This window comes from Camelus bactrianus, chromosome 3 (genome assembly GCF_048773025.1).
Source record: "Camelus bactrianus isolate YW-2024 breed Bactrian camel chromosome 3, ASM4877302v1, whole genome shotgun sequence".
Lineage (NCBI taxonomy): Eukaryota > Metazoa > Chordata > Mammalia > Artiodactyla > Camelidae > Camelus > Camelus bactrianus.
Window position 1 is genome coordinate 35,387,621 of NC_133541.1, and position 19,792 is coordinate 35,407,412.

A 19,792-nucleotide genomic window follows, 5' to 3' on the forward strand; every position below is an offset into this window, starting at 1 on the left:
TGCTGTGACTGCTACTGATGTGGGTGGCCTGGAGTGTGTGGACACTGACAGAGTGCAGGCATAGATGTTCAAAGCTCAGCTGAGTATGGTTGTTGAGGACGGGTAATAATATCTTAACTTATTTTTTCTTTTTTAATTTTTCTCTACTTCTTGTGTTTTTACATGAACAAAAAGTGACTTCACACAAAGGGACCTTATGGCTGGCAGAGACAGTCATATTATATCATTTTAAGGGTGTTGGTTTTATATATAAGCCTTACATGATTTAGTTTCTCCTAACTGACACATTGCAATAATAATCTTTCTTTAGCCTACTTCACAAGGATGTAGAAAGATTAAATGAAATAAGAGATGGAGAAATGACATGGAATCCACAATAAGCCAATGTTGGTTAAATGTCTCAGTTCCTTGAGGGCAACGATCATCAGTATTCCTGGATCACAGCACACAATAGTAATAACTCAAAAAGAATAAAAGCATTAACATTTAGTTCTGTAAAAAATTAACAGTAGCTTGTAAATTATACAAGATGCTTTAATTTCACAGAATAAGACCCAGCAAATAATTAGAACCAGCCAGTAATTATCCTCTAGCAAGAAGTATTATGAATTGTTCCAAACTTAACATGTTCAGGGAAACTGCAACATATAACTAACCCTAACTCTAACCTTAACCCTTGCCTAGCGCATTTCTAAGAAGGAAATTTTTGGTTGCATTAGAAACAGGAAATAGTAAGGAGACAGAATTTTTCTATGAAGCAGATGGATTTTTTTTTCACTCTTAGGAAATACTGTAACCAGCCACCATAAAAGCCTCTGGCTGAGATGTTTAAAGGTGAGCAGTTCCAGCCTTCAACCAGGCAGTCTGGGGGAGGGGTGAGTCATTGTGCTAAAAGAACAGGGAGTCATGTGGTCCAACTGTAAAATAGAAAAATTGCATGTAATTATTTTACAAGCAGAGTGCGATGATGTGAAAGGAAGAACTAATGATGGTGCACTCAGCTTGTTAGAGGCTTTTCCTTCTGGGGAGCTCAAGGTTACAAGAAGTACTGCTCACTGGAATTTTTTTTCTTCCTTTTCCCTGGATACATAATGTTACAATAAACCCTGCACAGAGGGGGTTAATGCTGCAAGGATGTTTTTAAATAATTTCTGTGACCAAAGCCGGAGATACAAGCCTGGCAATAATTCTCCCTGACTTCCAGCATCCTGTATTGATTGATTAATTATTCCACCAATGAACTAACAGGTATTGACCTTATCTGGTTGAGTAGCATTTAGCCAAAAGTCAGTAATCTACATCGATCACTTAATGGAACATCAAAGCTCAGCATTCTGACAGGTTTATGTCATTCAGCAAAAATCTGTCTATGTTTTGCTGATACCTTGACCTTTCATATCAAGCAGCCTTTACAGAAAACGAAAAAGCAATGACAAAATTAAATCTTGGAAATAATGCTTTGTTATGTAAAAGGAAGTTCTTCTTGGACTATTACAAACAGCTTCTGCTAAGATTCCATTGAGGGATTTTTTTTTTTTTTTTTTTGCAAACTGAAAAGCAGTTTTCTGCATGCTTGCAATACATGATACTCTGCTGAAGCATAAAATTATCAAAACAATGAACCCTGAGCTAACTAACACAGAGCTTCATAGAGGTAACACTGAACAAATTACATTCTCTAGGGAGGGGCCCATGTAAAGAGGGCTTGGACCAATGGCTCAGAATGGCAGGTCTAGGAGGTATCCATCCTTGCCATTTTGAGTAGCAGAATCCTAATTCAAATAGTCAGACAAATCCACTGACCCAATCAAATACCCATATATCTACGTCAAAGACTGGAAGAATTTTTTTTAATTCTTTTTAAAAATTCTTTTTATTTATTTATTTTAGATTTTGAGGAGGGAGGTAATTGGGTTTGTTTGTTTGTTTATTATCTTTTAATGGAGGTACTGAGGATTGAACCCAGGACCTCTTGCTTGCTAAGCACACACGCTACCACTGAGCTATATCCTCCCCTTAGAAGAGTTTTCACAACAGAAGGATCAGCTGATAATATCTAAGACCACCTTTATAATGATAATTATATACTTTGATATCAGATTTATGGATGGCAAATATGAAAATACACAGGGGTTTCTTGTTATCTGTCTCCTCCTCATTAAGGAACTGGTGATGAAACCCTTAACAAACATGGCCCAGGCAGTGGTCTCTAGAGTGGTCCCTCTAGAATCCCTTTCTGTGGCTCCGATGTTACTGCCATCCCAGGAGGTCTGGCTGCATAAGGATGCTCACATCTGACTTGAGAGGTCTTATTTTCACATTTTAGTGATTGCTCATGCACTTGACTCCAGTACAGCTCCTGGGTACTAAGGCTTGCCTTCTTAGGAGGATGCTGCCACCTTCCACTATGTTCAGACGGTGGTCCGCCTCGGCAGTGCTGTATCACAGTGCAACGTGCTCTCTCTTGGCATCTCTGCTCCTACATGCTGCTTTTGGTCTGGAGGATGCACCTTCTAATATGCTATGGAACTGAGGCCTGTTGTGTTTAAAGATGTTTTAGTGTGAAGCAGCCATTCCTGCTCGAAGTCTTACTTAAAATGCTTCTGACGATTGCCAAGCAGTTTCAATTCATCACGTGCAGTGCCCAGTATGCCTTATCTGTCTGCATTTGAAGACAAGCCCTGTGCCATGACTCCCCTACAGTTTGATAAGCTTGTACGCTTCATGACACTCTAAACTCTCGGCCTATGTCTATGACTTGTTTATTGACTAAAACTAAAATTTGTCTTTACCAATAATGCTTATTAATAAATGTTGAATATTTCCACAACTAATGTAATAATCACTGTCTCTAATAAAAATGGTAAACAGATTTCAGGCTAGATTCCTTCCATGCTTATTCATTATTTCTGTAGTGCTGGACAAGTCACGTGGCATCCGTTTCCTTACCTGCAGAATATGGGTGTCAGCCTAGGAGAAACTTAAGGTCCCTCTATCACTTACAGTTATTATGCTTTAATGAGTATTCATCAATAATTTATTTCAGAATATGTCGATAGGAAAGCTCACACACACACACAAATAATAATACACTGGAGTAGCTTTTCCTCCAAGCTAAAAATGCAGCCAGAAAAGGCATGAAACAGGAAAAATACACTAACCTTAAATGATCACATGGGGTGATTTGATTGACAGATAATGTTCAATGCTTTTGAACTGAAAGTTGGTTTCATTAAGAATCTGACCTAACAGGCACAGAACATGTGATGTCATAATCTTAAAAAAAAAAAAAAACCACTAGATATTTAGGGTCTCTGAGAAAGGAACTCAGACTTTCATCTGGGCCTTCGGTGCGTTTGCGGTGCATTAACAATGATGAGAGAACTACTGGAAATCTTACATGGGTAGTTTTCACATTAGAATCATTTTCCCTTTAAATATGAAGTAATTAAATTAAATCAAGGTGGCTAGAAGAATGTACATCTCTTGTTATGGTTTTGTAGAATGCATGATGTACTTTGTCTGAAAGTAGTCCTTACTTTTGGCCAAAACATACATATTAATACTGACTGTTGACTGATACTGTAGTCACTTGTTTGGATTTTGTGTTCATTTTGTATAAACTGTAGAATTTTGTCTCCTTATATATTTTGCTCCATGATATAAACTAGTCAATTGAATTTACATTAATGCTTATTTATCTTCATAATATGCATAGAGATCCTATACACTAAGTAGAAGATACATTATCCTCCTGGAGGAATAAAAATGAGATTTACTTTTCCAAAAGCACTAACCTTTGGATTTGAAAACGGATCCACGTATCTCCTCGGTAAAACAAGTTAGCAGAATAAACAGCCATACAATTGGCAGATCTTGGTCCAGGAAGCTTGGGAAACAAATGCATAAAATATTAGTGAGTATAACTAAATTAGATAAACTCATACCAACTGTAAATTTCTAGAAGCCCAAGTCACTGAAGAGAATGAGGAACCAGGGATCTAAATATATGAAATCCAATGATTAAAATATAGACTTTGATTAACAGAAGAGGCATTACTCTACTACAGTTCAGGGTTCCCAAGTGTTTTGGTTTCAGGACACTTTTATATTCTTAGTAATTACTGAGGACTTCAAAGAGTTTTGGTTTCTCTAGGTTTTACCAATTGACATTTAGCACATTAAAAATGAAAACTGAGACATCTAAAAAAAGTATGCATTAATTTATTTTTAAGTGACATTAACAAATATTTTACATGTAAAAAATTACAGTTTTAAGAGAAATAAGTATACTTTTATGAAAAAAGTTAATGGAAAGAATGACATTGTTTTACTTTTTTTCCAACTTTAACATGTATCTTCAATGAAATAGCTAGAATCTTTAATCAACACTTATATTTCATCTGTTGCAATGTTATTTCCACTGAAGAAACTGAAGAAAATCAGACCTCACACAGAACTATAGTTGAAAAGGGAAGAATATTTTAATAAGTTTTTCATTTAATCATGGGTATTCTTTATTGATACTACAGCAAAACTCACTAAGCGGTAGCTTCCTAAAGCTCAGTTGCAATGTGAAATCTACAACCATATCAATGAACTTTTTGTACCCCAATTCATGAAAATTCTTTATTCTATCTATTGTATGGGGTTTTTTGTTATTATGTATGGCATTTTTTTATAAATTTTTTTACCCATAAGTGGTTTTTAATAGGTTTTATTTTTTAGGACAGTTTCAGGTTCACAGCACAACTGAGCAGAATATAGAGAGATCCCCATAGACCTCCTGCTCCCACACATGCATTCCTTCCCCCATCATCAACATCCTGCACCAGAATGGTACATTTGTTACAATTGCTGAAACTACATTGACATATGTCATTATCATCCAAAATCCATTGTTTACATTAGAGTTCATTCTTGGTGATGTACATTGAATGGATTTTGATAAATGTATATTGACACATATCTATTATTATCATATTATACAGAATAGTTTTTCTGTCCTAAAAATTCTGTTTCACTTATTTATCCTTCCCTCCCTCCAACCCCTGACAAATACTGATCTTTTTACTGTCTCCATAGTTTTATCTTTTCCGGAATATCACAAAGGTTGGAATCATATAGTATATAGGCTTTTCAGATTGGCTTCTTTCACTTAATAATATGAATTTAAGGTTCCTCCGTGTCTTTTCGTGGCTTGATAGCTCATTTCTTTTTAGTGATGAATAATATTCCATCACCTAGATGTACCACAGCTTATCCATTCCCCTTACTGAAGGACCTTGGTTGCTTTCATATTTTGGCAACTAAATAAAGCTTATATAAACACCCACATGCAGGTTTTTGTGTGGATATAAGTTTTCAACTTCTTTGGGTAAGTACTAAAAAGCATGACGGCTGGATTCACGGTAAAAGTATGTTTAGTTCTGTAAAAATCTGCTAAACTGTCTTCCAAATTGGCTGCACCATTTTGCATTTCCACAGCAATGAATGAGACGTTCCTGTTGCTCTCCAACCTCCGGAGCATTTCTTGCTGTCAGTATTTTGGATTATCCCCATTCTAATAGTTGTGGAGTGGTATCTCATTGTTTTAATTTGCAATTCCCTAACAACACATGATGCTGAGCATCTATTCATATACTCAGATTTTATCGCTGGCTGTGTAGACTGCCAGTTGTTTTCCTTTGACTGGCTCACTCACTTTTCAGAAAGTATGTCTCAAACACCCAAATCTGAATAACCATATGTTCGTCATCCATTCTTTAGAGTAAAAATGGTGTTTGGGGCAATAAGGACACCTAGTTAAACTCCTTTCTCAAATAACTCCACAAATGTTTTTCTGTGAGACAGCCATCATACTTCTCATATTGTCATGCAGAATATTAAAAAGCCATATACTTAATGGTCAAGAATCAATAAAATCAACTTTTATACTTCATCATTTGTAAGTTAAATGGCTTTTAAAAAAAACTGTGAGAGCATGGCAGTGAAAAATACACTGACAATAGTATAGTTTCATGGTAAGTGGCTTGATTTTGTGCTAAGGGGCCATCAGTTTTAGCCACTATTAATTCTGCACCATGCCACAGTGAAAGGCAAATAATGTCTTAGTATTGTTATATAAATAGTTTTGAACTTTGGACTCCCTAGGAGGGTCTTAAGGATTCCTAGGGTTTCATGAACCCGTCTTTTAAAACTGCTGCTGTGTGTTTTACTTGCCTGTTACAGAAGTCTTGAGGAATTGCTGAAATATGTACACCTTCTTTCTAGCAAAGGTACACATGCAAAAACCTTTACATGTGGTTTCAGGGATTCATGGACAACAAAGAGGCCACCACTGGACAACCAGAATGTAGTTAATGAACCCTACCCAAGACTCACGGGTTTTATTAGTTGCCCATGTAGAATTTTCTACCATAAAACTCTGAAAATCCTTAAAGTAAAAGTGCCTTTTTCAAACAAAAGATTCTAGTGTCCAGAAATCATGTTCGTGACATAAACACATGGCATAAATAAAGACTAGAGTCATTTAAATAATAACAATGATGTTTCTACAACTAAGGTTTAGAAATGTAATTTCTAAAAATCCGTAGATCTGTCCCTTTAATTTCTTCCCTATTAAGGAAATTAAAATAAATTATTTGCAATGATTGTTTAAATTTTGACGTACCTGACATTAAATGAACTGGTTAGATGTTCATTTTCTGATGATTTCAGTTTTGTCTTGTTTTTCTCACCATACTCACAGACAAGGAGCATAAATAAAGTTTTTCTACAGTTGAGCCTATTGCTGCCAATGAACCCAAGAGAGTATCCCACATAACACCAGCCTCAAGTCAGTTTCAAAGGTATTCACAACAGAGCAGCCACACTGATGCTCTACCCTTGGACCAGTGATACAGTAGACAATTATTGGCATCTGCAATTTTTAAAAACTGTCAGTCTGGCATTACTTTTAATCATACAAATAGACACATAATACTCGCATCTTAACAGAAGCATTTTCTGGAAAAAGGGAAAGTAGCCTTTTAGTACCTCACTGCCCATAAACTGGGCTTTATGTTCAGGAAGATACTTTACATGGATAATAAACCTAACATACAACAGTTATTTCTGGCAGCTAATTTACCTTTATAGTTTATAGAGGTGTCTTCTTCATAATAGTACCTTCTGATTCTACTTTCCCTGAGTTCAGCAATCAGTGAAGATTACTGCCAGTTTCCATAGCAACGAGACAACTAACGGTTTTTTAATCTTCATTCATGGACTAGTTTTACAAATAATGTAGAGTTTGGAATGACTGCTTACTGAAGACATCATGCTTGAAACAGATGCCAAAAATTTTAAGCCTTCAAATGATATTTAAATTTTTTTGTGTAGTTTTTACTAATAATAGACCCACATATTTAAACATAGTGATCTACAGATGAAACACTAAGGGGATTAAGTGACCTCCCCTAAACGGGTTTTAAATGAATTGTATAATATGGAAGCAGCTGTTGAGCATCATGAAACCTGAGTTGTTAGTACACACTGGCTGTAATTTGTCAGAAGCTTATTGTCCCTATCAATATTAAAGAAAATCCAGACTTTCCTTTAAAAAAAATTAACATTTAGAAAGACTTCTAAAAATTAAGGAGAAAGAAATGCTGTTAAAGTTAATATTGTTAAATTACATGGCTTTAAAATGCATTTATGATCTTAAGTAGTGATGCCAAATGTTGGTCCTTGATAAGTAGTTACTTATTACCCAGTCTTGGAACTTTCCCTATTTGTAACATAAATTTAATGTGTGGAACTCTTCTTAATAGTTTCTTTTTTTAGTGCATGCTATGGTTGTACATGGATAACACATTTGCAATCCATTTATAGCACTTACCAATTAATTCAGTAATTAAAATACAAGTATTAAAAGCAACACAAATCAGAGTTCCATCAATTAGCGTGTCTCATTAAAGCTGGGATCTTACTTTCAGCTCTATAACTTCCCTCAAACCATTTGCAGGATCTATTTTTGTTTTGCTAGCATCACTTCACACCACTGAGATCACAGCTGTAATGCCAGGTTTTCCTATCACCTCTCCCATCAATACGATGCAGGAGCAGATTATTAACTGCATCTTAAACTGCCCAAGGGGGTTTGGGAGGAAGTATTTTCTGGTCTTAAGGGGCACTGGAAAGGTGGAAAGGTACTAGTTTTCTGAGTTTTTGCCCTCCATGTACATTTCAACTTGAATTAACAACAAAGCTTCATATTCCTCCACTTAAGCACACGGTGTCACATCTCTCATTTCAGAACCAAATCTGCTGGGGGTCCTCTAATATGGTGCCACCTCACACTCGTTGCAGGGTGTAATTTATAGTCATCAAGGGTGCTTTATCTGTGACACTAAAGTTAATCCAAACCTCACTTACCCTCAGAGAAGATTATGCCTCCTTTTGCAGGTTTGGTCTTAAGTAGAATGTTTGCATGACTGTTATGTGCCTCAGTGGGGTTACTTGTCCCACATTTGCTAATGTCTGTTCATGTCAGGAGTTCACCATAGCTGGAGCTCACTGTTACCTAGCATTTCAAAGGCAAGTTAAAAAAACCCAGCAGGGCCCAGCTGAAATATTTTCTTTCAGTACAGCCAAGCTGCAGGCATAAAACACAATGGTAAAATATACAATGGAAGAAAGTAAAAGGCCTTTATAACAGATCTTTGTCCTGCCACTGTGAGTATTTCATAACATCAGCTACTGTTTTTCTCAATTGACATCATATAGGTCTCAGTTAATGAAAAGAGACACGGAGCATACTGCATCAAATAGACACTGGACAGGAAACAGAAAATGGATCATGAATCCAGGCCCCCTAGCTAAAGCAGTCAAACCTCTGAATAGCGAAAGGACTAATGTGTTTTAGCTGTTCTCCCTTCCAGCCATAAACCTAAGAGCAACATTGAAAGTATTTTCTTTTCTAGGTTGCTCACCAGCCCCCTACCCACCCCATCCCACCGTGAAAGCCAGTCAGCAAGGATCAAAAACATTTCCTCTTAAATGAATCATGGCAATCCAATAAAGATGCAACACGCAGATTATGTTCAAATCAATGAGGGAACCAGAGCCGGTATCAGCAGGCCTCAAGGAACAAAAATTGCTCACAGTCAGGGAGTGTCTGGTCAATAATGAGCGGTGGGGCTAAACACAGAACACATGCTACGCTCTGGGCAAAAGCCCTGGAGCTTCCACTGTTCTGGCTTCTTTCAGCAACTTTGGGCCATTGTAGTATTGTCTTCCTTCTTACCTCCCCCCAGGTGGGCCGTGACGGCTTAGCTTAGCTTTCTGAAGGGAGCCTTCAGTGACACAATTACATCCGGGAAACAGATGAACAACTGTAATGCTAACATCTAGAAATGTTCACATAAATAGGGGACAGGACTGACTTAAAAGAGTCAATTATAATGCATGATTATTCAAGAATCCTGAAAAATGAATACAAAGAAGATTCTTAAGTGTTCAGGGAACTTGCAAACAACTGTCAATTGTTTTGTAATTGCTGTTCATTGCAAGTGTTTGAGGGAGGAGATATTTTTCTATTTGAAAAGCAAAGGGAATAAATCTATATATGTAGTGCTATGTACCTACATTTTAAAAAATATTTAATAGCATCCACCAATTTGCAGACCTGTCTAATTTCCTTACATGTCTCTTCCCCAGCACTCACTATTGTTCTTTTCATGCAACACTGAAAGTTAATTTTCATATTGGCACAGCGAGGAAAGCAGGCTGACACGAGGTTCAATAGGCTAAAGCATGAATGGAAAGAGAAAAGGATAATCAAGGATCAATCAGCAAAATCACAGAACATGTTTCAGACATGCAGGTTTTCATTCCAGAGTTACATCGATGAGGTGTAAGACTTCAGACAAGTCATCCACCCTCCCAGAGCTTTAGTACTTCGTCAGCCACATCTTTTCAGCTCTAAATTTTCATTTTCAGAACTAAGAGTGTGCTTCCAATTAAAAGAGAAGCAACCCAGAGTCTTTCACATTATTCAAAAGAAAGTTGATGTCCTTCAGTCTCTTTCAAAACCACTTCATGTGCTACATAAAACTGGACAACAGTGGATCTACCATAGACTATTTTTTTCTTTCACATTAGAGAGCTACCTTATTTAATCCATTACCTGCTAATAGTCTCCTCTGTGATTAGCCCAAAGGTCTAAAATAATAACTAATAATCATCTGCTTGTTAGAAAACGATCTGCTTCTGAGCATGCTCCTACTTCCTCTGAATTCAGCAGCCCATTGTTCTTCACATTCATATTCCCAGGGCTTTCTGATCTCCGTGAGCATCAGGGCATATGGCACAGTTATCCTCTCTGGGAGGAGAGAACCAATTTATTCCAAACAGAAAGAACTTATCAGATCTAGACAGATCTCTAAAACACCTGTAAGATAATTTGGATTCACAGCAGTAATAAAATAGCAAACAAATTTCCCTCTAAAATGACAAATTACTGTATTTCATTGAGCAGACCTTTCCTTATCTGATTTGTTTTAAAAATGATAAATATGACTCCATAAATCTGAAGGCAACCCAGGAGTCACCATCTACCTAATTGAATCAGAGGTTGTAGGATTCGAAGAGATAAGAACACATTAAACAAATGAGGATATTTTACACTGCAAAAGTGGATGTAAAATTCACCTTTGAAGAATACAGGGTGAAACATAAATACTCAAAACAGATGAAGTATCAAGGCTGAAGTATAATTAGTGGGGGCTGTCGCCATTTATGGATAAAACCCTGCTTGAAATCTCACTTTTACCTCTGCAAACATTCTGACCAGTTTTCTTATGATTTCCTTGTACATTTACTTGTTGATTACCCAGTTCCTTGCAGTTTATAATGAAATCTTTTGTCAGTAAATTTTCCTTTCTGTTCATGACCTCAGTGTTTCCATTATCAACTATGAAATGTTCTGTGGTTTTGATTTTCATCTTTTCAGGAAAAAAAATCCTCTTTCCGATACACACTTCTGCAATTCTTGCTGTCAGCATCCTAGCTGGCTTCTTGTCTCATTCTTCTCTCTTCGTGGGCTCTGCCCTCTTCCACCTTCTGGCTGCCCTCCCATTGAGACCTCTGCTTCATTTCCTCTGAACTCTGTGTCCTTATTTTTTATTTTCTACTTTCTCTTCAATTCCTCTCAAAGTAAGACTTTAGCTCCTTCTCTGACCACTTCTGGGCAAATGTTTGGCTTTGGAACTCTGCTTCTGGTTCATTATTTCTGCCACATGGCAGGAGGAAATCTGAAAACTCACAGTGGCTTAAAGAAGAGCTTGGTCTCCCTAAACAAGTAAAGAATGAGTTTCCTGTTGATTTTTTAAATTTATTTTTTATTTTATTTTACTTTTGGGGGAAGGTAATTGGTTTATTTATTTATTTCAACGGAGGTACTGGGGATTGAACCCAAGACCTCGGACATGCTAAGCATGCACTCTACCACTAAGCTATACCCTCCCACTACCACTGATTTTTATGAACAAAGACACTGATACCATTTGGAATCAGGAATCCTTGACACTGTCTCTCAAGCTAGAAAAACAGAATCTGTCTTTGACATGAGAGTGGTAGGTAACTTTCATTTCATATCTGGAGACCTTTCAAAACAAAACAAAATTCTTTCTTTTCAGATGGCTTAAGTGAATACTACATGAGATCAGTGAACCTTTTTCAGTTTATAAATATATACATATATCTAATTATTTTAATGTAAGTAAAAGGAAGAAAAGAAAAAATGATGGGGTGAAGAAACACACGTCTGAACAAACTATGGCATAGGAGACACTGGAAAGCTTTTGAAAATACAAATGAGATCACAATACTCCCAGATAAAAATCTCCAAGGGCTTCCTGTCATATTTAAAATAAAATACAAACTTCCTGTTATCATCTACAAGGCCTGACATTATCTGGTCCTGGCCAGTATCTCCAACCCTGTACTTCAACCTTCTCTCCCCCCATAACCCAAACCCTGTCCCCGACATGATCCACTGGAACTTCTGATGCATTTGGTCCATCTCTGGAGCAAAACAAGCTCATTCCCCTCTCAGTGCAGTAGTATTTCTTGCTCCTCTTTCTGAAATGTTCTACCTCCAAATCTACTCATCTGCTCAAGGGTCTCTCTCACTCCTGTTGGCATATGATCTCCTCAGAGACACCTTCCCCAACTCTGTTAAAAAAAAAAGACAACTTTTCCTTACCATTATGCTTTTATGCTTTATTTTTTTCTAAAACACTATAGAAAAGAGTGCCAAGCACAAAACACATAATCAAAAATTATTTGTTAAATAAATGAATAGAATAAATTAGTTTATTTTGAGTAAAATGAAATAACGTATGAAGAGTATTTAGTACGGCAACCTAGTACATAGTAAGTGTTCAAAAAATTATCTTCTACAATTTTAACTTATTATATCTATCTTTTTCTACCAGATGATTAAGTTCCTTAGCAATGATCATGTCTTTTTTTTTTTTGCTTACTATTCTATCTCAGAACCTAGGAGAGTTCCTGGCTCATAAGAAGTGCCCACGCTAAAGCTTTTTCTTTGAATGGATGGAAGAAAGAATATTATCACCTTAACATAGTTACTAACCAAACAAACAGTGAAGATCTGAACAATACCTCCAGCTCAATCACCTAGTGTATGAAATTAAGCAAGCATTTAAACTCTCCTCACTCAACTATATTTATTGAGAACTTACTATACACAAAATGTTATGCTAAATGCAGCAGAAGAAGTAAAGATAAGCAGCAATAGATGCAGCCCCCACAAAGCTCAAGATAAAACTAAGAACCTGGCGCAGAACCATTACCTGGTGTGGAAATGAGGGAGCGCAGTTAGGCAAAGATGCCACAATTTTAAATTGGATACCTTGGAAAATTGTATCAATAACTGAATGGAGAAAGAAAAAGGAAGCTAGTGAGTATCAAACTACAATGTAAATAAGGGAGAAATTCACAATCCATACATCACATTTAATCTCGTTAATTAAGACATATCTACAGTTTTAACAATTTTTGATGCAGTTAGTATCACACAGCAAGAAAAATACATTCATGCCATTTTCTCTAAACTATTGTCTCCAAGAGGGTAACACTTTCACTAAAATCTCCTAATAATCAAGTGTAACAATAAATTTCCAGATCATGAAAAAAATAAAAAGATAAAGTATTTCAACTAAAAATATCTAAAGACACAATCCACAAGGTAAGAGACACAAATATATGAAAAATTATATGATTATTTTTAGGGCACCAGGGATGAAATCTTCATACAGATATTATAACCTACTTAAAGACAGGGAGAAGAATTTTAAAGCCTTTTTAGATGCTTCATTTTTAAAACCGTGCCACATCAGTTTACAGCACAAAAATGAATCCCAGTTTTCGAAATGTATGTGCTGAACTCCTGATTTTGAAGCAAACTACAACTGAGGAATTATTCCAGAAGCATACACAAATTGTCTCTTTAATTACAAAAAAAAACAAATGATGTTGTATAATATTTACCAATCATTCTTTTTCTAAATGTACAAAAATTTGATGAAGTATTTTCACAATAATCTACTCTTAAAAACAAGAATCATTATCTTATGAAGTCAAGATAAATTAATTTTTTAACTGCTTCTATTATATGTGTTTCCCAGCTAATTACTACAATAGTTTGAATTAACATATTAAATTATATTCAGTTGGTAAATATAACATAACTTCTAAATGTATTCATTGGACCTAAATTGAAATGCTTCTTTAATTAGCTTGGAATTGGTGTTTTTCTGTAGCTAAGAGCTTCCTTGCAGCACCCTATTCCATACAGTTCAAGTTTAGTAATGAATTAAAATTGTTAACATAAAATTATTTTTTAAAAAAGAGAATTGCATACTTCTGCCTCTACACAGTTCCCTTACCTTACAGATGACTCATATCTGATATTATGCTCCCATAATCAATACCACCCAAAAATATGTATCAAAAAAACTAAGAAGAGAAAAAAAAAACCATTACTCTAGGACATAGGCTCGAGCCCATGTTTCATGCTAACTTTAAAGAATAAATTCTGATTCGTTTTTCATGCTTATCACAGTGAAAGAAGCAGAGGACGGGTCACCAGGGCTGCTCGGATGGCCAGGGGCTGCCATGTAGTACTGCTAGTTTTGTTCTCATAGAGTAGACCACTATTTAAAATAGTTGAACTTGAATAATATTTCTCCTTTTTAATCATCTGAACTTTCCCAAGAATTCACTATACTAAAATAAAGAGGAAACTATCTTGATGGGTAAAACTCATTATTTCAAAAAGAAATAATATAACTCCTGCAGATTCACTTAGGAAACAATATTAGCATTAATAAAAATGAAAAGATTTACAAATACACCAGCTGATGAAAACAACTGGGATGTCCTTAATGAGAGAATCATTTTCTACACTGATATGGCTGATCTGTGCAAACATTTGCAGGCTAGCCCCTCATGGGGGACCACAACACGGACCTGCGAGTCCTCTCTGACAATGATCATTCTGGCCTCATAAATGACACAGAACAGAAAGAACTTGAGTATAAATTCTGTGCATACTAGTATATATTTTATGACTCATTTGGAAATTTATATTGTCAGAATACTAAAATGCTTCATTTAATGTTACATTTTAATGAGATTATTACATTTTTAGTTATGATCTCATTAATTCTCAAAAAACTTTAATTGAATGCCACAAAAAATTTAAGGAAAATGAATTTACAGTGATTCAAATCTCAGAGTTCTACTTGTGGAAAATATTTCAGTAATGAAGTGTAACCAGCACGTTAATAAGCATGGTGTGGACCTGTGATCAAAATGCATTTCTAACTTTTTCTCTAAATATTTCTTTAAACTTTCCTCAGTTTCCACCTATTCTTCCTCTGTCCCTATAAGAAAACTTTTGAAGAGTCTGAATTTTCTACTCACTCTCAGGTGATAAGACAAGTCTACAGTCACTAAAGACTGCCAACAACCTTAAGTCGAAATTTAGGCTTTTCAATTCTCTGCAATAATGAAAAATCTAATCTCAATTTAAACCCTCTTTTCTCTTGAGGTTTGAAACTTGATGTGTGAAAGGGGTGCCTGGCTGCCATCTCTTATGCCCCTGCTCACTGTCTCGCCCCTGCCTCTAACTGCTTTTGCACTCCCTCTAGGATGAAACATAGGAAAATTTGGAGAAATAAGGACAGAAAAGGTCTTTCTGGGCTTAATAAGTTCTTCCTTTCTGGTTCTAAAGATGTTTACAGATGAGTTCATTTAATGGAGTGCTCTCAAGGCTCCTTGGAGGTTCCTTGTTAAAACTCTCTGCGTTTCCTTTGACTAAGATAGATGCTTTCTCAGATCCCAAGAATCCACTAGATCCAGGCATCCAGTAAATCTGCTGAGACTTTTAGTCTTTTGCAGACTTTCTGGAAGAGAATCCAAGTTGATCCCTTTTTGATTGTCTCTACAGTGTGGTTCACATATGTATGGAAAACACTCACTCATTCTTTAACTCAGCAAACTCTTGGACTGTTCTCAGCGCTACACCACTGACTGTCCAGGCTCTTCCAACAAACCCCTTGCTTCTGGGGTTCTCAAGAAGACAGCATCCTCTCTGCCTCCCGGTGTTCCCAGGAGGCTTCTGAAAGCTCTTCTTCCTGTGGTAGGAATTAGTATACATCCATCCTACCCTTCCCCAAAGACGGGTCAGGAGCCTCATAGCACGTGACTACTCTCACCAAAGAAACCTACATACAGTCTCCCTTCTCACAAAGTCCTCTGTCCAGCCCTCTTTAAAAATTTGGAACAGAATCTCTCTCCATCCCCTTTGTTAACTCTGCATATATGGGCCAGCAGGGTCAAGGGTGAGAAGAGGTCTTGTCTCACAACACTTTGGTTTCTTGATATCTGTCACACTGTGACCTCAAATGAAACTGAAGCCAGTCCATGTTGTGAGTTATGGCAATAGCTTAGTTACTCCGTACATGGGCAAATGCAAGAAAATAAGCAAGAAAATAATGAACTCTGATATCCACATATACATTGTTTTCACTCCTCAGCTTTTGTGATACCTTAGGTTTTCAATATGAACTAAGTCTCCATTGTACTAACACTTCTGTACCGTCCGTATAGCACTGAATCAATTTTTTAGCTCTTTCCTTAGTGATTTGCATTAGAAAAGAAAGGATATTAAGCTTTCTGACATCTAAGCTTTGGGGCTGCCATTGATGTTATTTACTTTCAATTATGTACCAAGTGACAGCAACAATGCTGTGCTGTGAATTAAATGGCTTTGATTCTCCATGTAGTGTGAAATCAAAGCTCAAATAGAGATATAACCAGGCACGATAGAGGTGAAATCCAACAGGGGTCCTGCAAATAATGGCATTTAGTTTAAATAGCCACGTTTTGAACTTGTACTCTCCCTTTATCCTTTTCAGCAAGTAGTGACCATTATAACCAAGAACCAAAAGTACTAACACTAGGGGCTACAGGCAAATAAATGGTGCTGTCACCAACATTTAATACAGCCTGTAATTATTTACTTATTTGATTAATTGTTTACTTTCCTGTCTATATTACCAAAATGCATATGCATTGGTCTTTCTTAATCACTATGTATTTCCAAGTTAACTAGAAGAATAATGTCTAGCACAGAGTGAGCATTTGGTCAACATTTGATCAATTAAAATGGGTTGAAAATGAATGAATAAATTAATAAAAAAATAAATTTGGGGGTGAATACTGGAGATAATTCTAGAATGGAGATTTAATGTGTTATGCTTTCCAGTTAATGACCAGCTTTAAATCATCTCAACACTGATTTTTATTTTTAACTATTACCATAGAACTTTAATACATTCCCAGAGCTTTAAAAAAATAGATTTCACCATGAATAAAAGTGGAAAGAGCGATCAAAGGCAATTAAAACAAATACACCTCTCACATTACCTGGAACACAACATCTAGAGAATAATGTCAGAGAATAATGTCGGGCATGAGTTATCCGTAGTGTTAGGTTCCTAGGGCTGCTGTAACAAAGGACTACAAACTGTGTGGCTTAAGAACAACAGATATTGATTCTCTCACACTTTTGGAGACTAGAAATCCAAAATCAAGGTGTTGGCAGGGTTGATTCCAGAGGCTCTCAGTCTGTTCCAACCTCTCTCCTAGCTTCAGGTATGTAAGCAGCTCTTAGCGTTACTTAGCTGGAAGCTACTTAACTCCAACCTCTGCCTCCATCTTCATTTGTCTTTCTTTTCTCTGTGTCTCAAATTCCCTTTCCTTTCTCTTATAAGGACATCAGTCATTGGACTTAGAGCCCACCCTAAATTCAGGATCATCTTACTGGAGATCCTTAATTTAACTACATCTGCAAACACCTTATTTCCCAATAAGACCATAATCATAGTTACTAGGCTTTAAGAAGGACATACCTGTGGGAGACACAGTTCAGTCTACTGCAGTAACTTCCAGGTATTGGCCAATGGAAGCCAATACTACTGCTCTTGAGAACTAGAAATCATTAAGTTCACGTTATTTCCCAGTCTTGGTCTCTGAATCAAGTGCTCTGATTTCTCCACATAGAGGTTCAAATGCATTCCAAATCCCAGACTAATCCAGGCCTGATTTAGTCTTTCCTGTTGGACTGGATCCTGCTTATGAAGTCCTGCCACACTAAGATAATGACCACCTGCCTTTCCAGCCCCCAAGTGCCAACTTCCACCTGCCATCAGACAGGCACTGTGCACGCTAGCTGCCATATCACTTCCTTTGGCAGGAATCTAAATCACGGCAGAGGCCTCAACACTGAGCTTTGCTCACCTGTAGTTTTCTTCCCTGCTCACCTCTATGTTCAACACAGAGGACACATTTCATAGGAGGTACGCAAACCCCACCTGTCTGTCAGGAAAAACTACGTCTTCTATATTCAACTGCCCTGAAAGCAACATCCTGCCCTGACGTTTCCTCTTTGCTGAGCTAGGAAGTTGTCTGAAATTCAGCATTAAAGTGTTTGATCCTCAAATGCCTTCTTAGCATTGCTGAGGTGGTGTTCTGCCAATAGACAGAGAAGAGAGCTGGGAGGAATCAGGGAAACAGAAACCTGGGAACTGACTAGAGGAGCCGCTGCCTTTGTCAGATATTTCTCTCTACCTGACTTGCCTTGAGTCCAGCCACTCTCACTAGTAACTTTCAGTGCCTCTCCCCCCAGCTATCTCAATGGGATGGTGAGCATGGAAGAAGGAGAAGGTCACAGTTTCTCAAAAGTGCAATCCGTAGTATTTTACTTCATGAATTTCTACTGCAGGCCCTGTAGAAATTTTAGAAAAATAAAAATTGATCTAACACATGTTCTTTGAGGTTTGCAAGAAATAGCCTAACAGAAAGGAAATTCAGCTGGACATGGTAGGCACCATGTTTTTCTGGAAAATTCCCTGAGCCAGGCAGATGAGACCAGCCACTTTGTCCTGAGCAAGCTACTAGCCTGCTTTGTGAGTTCAGACTATTGGGAACATAGCTTCCTCCATCAATATAAACCAGCACAGAGATTAGATCCCTCTGAACTCTAAATAGCATAGTTATAATTGTTAGATAGAATTCAAAAGAAAGATTCATCACAAGAAGAGAAGAGCATTGAAGCAGTCATCTATGCAGTAGCAGTCATTAGTACATATGCCTAGATGTTGACACCTGGTGCTGTAATGCACATTCTGTCACCTAATTGAAACTAGAACCTTGTATTCATTAAAGTGAAAACTGAGATACCAAAGGATGGTAGTTTGTCAGATTTTAAAAGTTAATAATTTCAAATCAAATTCTAACTGCTCTTGAAAAATCAGAAACTCTTCAGTACTGAGTATGCATTTCCACAAGGCATTAAACAACTGGAGCTGAATGCAGCTGCCTGCTTTAGATAGGGCACAGAATTTCCAGTTTGCCACAGTCCCCACCACTCCCTCTTGTCTCCCTGAGGCTGTGGCTGAAAATCAGTTGCTATGCCCATGCTATTTTTCCCACACTAGGCCTGTTTCAGGCACTTACAACACAAACCTGTCCCCTAGAAATCTACAAATTTGAAATTTACAACCTGTGGTGTAATATCCCAAAAGGTCCCCATTTTCTGTGGAAGGATGGATCCTTTAGAACCTTGACTTCTAGAGGGAGGACAGGCCTTGACTGTGAGTCTCTGCTCACTGCACTAGGTACTGAACTGTGGACTTTCACTCAGCCAACACTTAGCTCTCTTCCTAGGTGCCGGAACCATGTGACTCTAGAATTTCTGCGTCAACAAATTGCATCCATGAAGACTTTGGTAGTGCTCTGGAAATAGCAGTATGGGGCTGAGTAACATCAAGAATTTAGGCTTACCTCTTTCATATAGCTTTCTCGTCAACCTGAGCCTCTCTCCCTCTTTTGCTTAAGACAGCCAAAAGGGTGGAAAGGCCTCTAAAGCACCCTGGAAATACACCTTGTAGCATGTACTTACCTTTGTCTTAATTTGACATTGGATCTCTTCTTCTGTGTTGTAGAGGATGAAGTCCAAGTCCTTTGGGCAGACTGTGGAACAATCCATTTAGGCTTCTACAGACTTTGGAGGATAGGCAGGATTGATCGGTTTGCAGTGCAATAATACCTCAAGCTGACCAAGGATAAAGTTCCACCTCTGAAACACAAATTAAATCAATTTTTAGATGTTCCTTAGCTAAATCTTGCTAATAGCAGGTTTTTTGCATTCTCT

General features: G+C 37.1%; 1 long non-coding RNA gene across 1 annotated transcript in view; it reads right to left on the bottom strand.

The window, feature by feature from the left end:
* LOC141575979 (uncharacterized) overlaps positions 1-19,792 on the bottom strand; it is a 173,752-nt gene that overhangs the window by 23,378 nt on the left and 130,582 nt on the right. The window contains exons 2-3 of the long non-coding RNA XR_012504114.1: positions 19,541-19,717; positions 3,798-3,889 (exon numbers count right to left, since the gene is read on the bottom strand). This is a non-coding gene — a long non-coding RNA (uncharacterized LOC141575979). The remainder of the gene's footprint in view (positions 1-3,797; positions 3,890-19,540; positions 19,718-19,792) is intronic.